Below are 3,031 nucleotides of genomic sequence, written 5' to 3'. Positions count from 1 at the left end.
CATTAGTAATCTCATTCTTTCCCACGGAATGACGTCACACGAGGGGGGAGATACTCAAATAAAAACAAACAATTTATCAACAAAATCATTTAAATGAGTTAGAACACATTGTTTGTTTTTCCCTCGAAATTCAGAAAATCTATTGGCTAAAACACAAGTCACATGACTATCCATGGCAAAGAATGGTTTTGAGGGAAAAATATGGGATAACATTTTCGACTTGAATTTCGAAAATTTTTGAAATTTACCGGGTGCAACGAGGGAGATTATAAAATTAACGTAAGCAAAAACGTCAATCGAATTTAATCAATCATAAGATGGATAAGATTACTATTTCTTAAGGTACTGAGAGTAGAGTATAAAATGCTTTACAAAATGCTATGCACACAGTAACAACCATAAAAAAATGAAATTTTTTTCAGCATATAAATAAGAAAACGGATATGATATCAAGATAAACAACTACCTTAAAGGGAAATTTTCGCGGTTTTGGGTGGAGCAGAAAAGGCAGAAAAGAGGAGATTTTCCCAGTCATCCGCCAAAATAAGTTTTCGCTAAAATTCAAAAATATGCCATTTGGCAGGAAGGTTCCCTTGAATGAAATTAGTAGAGTAAAAGCTTGTCTTCTCTCCGTAGAGAGCCAAACGTACTGTTCAATTAATTTCAGTCAAACAAAAACAATAAATAGAGTACAATTCTTCTAATTTCAATCCCTGGGAAAATGATGTGCTAAGCGAAAAATTAGTTCCCTTAAGAATTCCAAGAATATATTTTTTATAAATTTTGAAATAAAAAAGGTGGTTCTTATTTTCTTCTTCACGACGCTCTCAAGCAACACACTCTTCCTGAACAGCTCATAATGGTAACAATTGGTAACATTGGTGGCGGCATTCTAAATAAAGAATGAAAATTAAAGTTGAAACTGTGGAAGATCCGTGGTACGGTAGATTTTGTTAAGCTTGAAACTAGACAAAGTGACCGTCGCTCAAAAGTCTGTGGATAAACTGCCGAAGTTACGGTAACAAGTAATGCACACTAATTGATGGAAAGCACAAAAATAAATCTAGATTTCAACTCAGATCTAGATGAGATAATTGTTTCATACATACAACAATATAACTTACGCTGTCTCAGGCTCTCAGGCACTTCTTGAGTTTAGTGAAAACAGTCCGTAATGATTGTGATATTGACGAATCGTCTCTGCTTCGGTTGATCCATTTTTCCTGAATAAAAAGAAAGTAAAAACATTATTTGAACTTTAACTTATTATTTACTTTTAAAGGTATACTAATTTAGACTTAAGATCATATAAAGATCAGATGTGTAGTTCTTTGTTCTTTATTTATCGATGATGTTCCTATGTGTGATGCACATGATAATTTTTTATAATTGAGCAAAGTCCGCCATATCGTATTATTCCCGACTAACTCTATCGCTGGATAGCCTGTAGCAGACGATCATACCTTTTATTGCGCAGTGATCAAATAAAAAGTTTAGCTGGTCGCATTTTTTTTCGTGACCCTGTCTAAACGGCATTTTAGAGCGTGCGAAAATCCCTTGCGCCGGGAGCACCGGAATTTTCCGGTGTTAAAATGGCCTTTTTTTAGCTGCACCGGAAAACACCGGAGATTTCCGGAGCGCCCGGAGGGTCCTAAAATTATGGCTTACTAACTATGGCTTAGGGCACACACACAGACTGACTACTGACAGAAGGGAAGGGGGAGCAGACAGATATTTTCTTTTTAAAGAAGGAAAGTTTTAGACAAAGACACAAACGGAATAATTGAAGATATTAGCTTGTGTGAAATGTGTTAACACTAACCTTTCCTTTCAAAAAAGCCAGGATTTCATCCATATTTTTAACGTCTACCGGTACCACTTTGAAAAGGAACTACGCATGTTGAATGTGCCTAACAATGTTTTCATCGTTGAGGTTTATCTCTGGTCTCACTAAATTTGAAAAATTACAATGCAAATTAACTGCGTGAAGCTGTACACATCCGCCGGTGGCTGCAGCATAACTTGAGCTTAACTTAGCATAACTTGTCCTTATAAGGACAAAATGACTGATTCTGATTGGCTGATTGCTGGCTCTGGCTAGCTCTTGGGTAGCTCTGGCTGGCTCTGGGTGACTCTGGCTGGCTCTGACTGGCTCTGGGTGACTCAGGTGGCTCTGGTTCATTCTGGCTAATTCCGGTGAATTCCGGTGAATTCCGGTGAATAAGACCGATTATACAATACGGCTAGTTTTTGGCGGTACATGCCGTCCTTTAGAAATCGAGAGTGTCCCCCAGGAATTTCGGCGCGGTGATTTTAACCGTACCATCAAACGTTGGGGTGTACTGATATCTCAGACCATGCTCACACCGGTCTGGCATGTAAACGATATGAGACTTTAGACCGTAGACCGTACCGAAACTGCCGAAAATTCTCAGTCGCCCCCGTACCGAAAATCCATGTAAACGGTAACGGGCCATTGTGGGGGCCATTCTAACAAAAGCATGCTTTCAAAATGGTAGACTCGAGCAGCGAGAGCAAAAGAAAGTTGAGATATTTTCACTTCTTCACCCTGGTAAACTAACTCGGGTAATACTACGGTAATACTCAAGTAATTGACGTGAGGTATACCCGAAAATCCCGATGAGCAATTTACTCGAGTATTTCGGGTCGAAAAATTCCAAAAATAGAAACCCGTCTTACCGGGTAACTAGGGTTCTCGGGTTTACCTGATTTACCCGTTTGCTCACGTCAGCCTCTTTACAGTTCAAACTCGGGTAAATCAGGTTTAAATATCATTGGTTTTTGGGAAACATACTCGAAATTGTTTTGTTAAAATACTACAAGAAAAAAGGAAGCATCACATTTTGCATTACTTTACTTGATATATTTTCAGAATAATCACATAAGAATTCACAAATACAGTTTAACAGCTTAAGAGTAATCTAGCTTCGAAATACACGATTTACAAACATAGACTGTCAACGATCTTTTTGGGGAAAAATAATTTGTTGACTGGCTCTTTTATCAACTT

General features: G+C 37.9%; 1 long non-coding RNA gene across 1 annotated transcript; it reads right to left on the bottom strand.

Annotated features, from left to right (window-relative positions):
* Positions 1-793: 793 nt before the first annotated feature.
* Positions 794-1,911, bottom strand: LOC136820315 (uncharacterized). The gene is made up of 3 exons (XR_010848554.1): positions 1,823-1,911; positions 1,125-1,223; positions 794-892 (listed from the first exon to the last, which is right to left on the bottom strand). It is a non-coding gene; the product is annotated as an uncharacterized lncRNA (long non-coding RNA).
* Positions 1,912-3,031: the final 1,120 nt, after the last annotated feature.

The sequence above is a fragment of the Clytia hemisphaerica genome, unplaced genomic scaffold (assembly GCF_902728285.1).
Source record: "Clytia hemisphaerica strain Z4C2 unplaced genomic scaffold, Clytia hemisphaerica genome assembly, whole genome shotgun sequence".
In the NCBI taxonomy this organism is placed as follows: Eukaryota; Metazoa; Cnidaria; class Hydrozoa; order Leptothecata; family Clytiidae; genus Clytia; species Clytia hemisphaerica.
The sequence above is the reverse complement of the archived record's forward strand: the minus strand, read 5'-3'. Positions and strand labels throughout refer to the sequence as shown.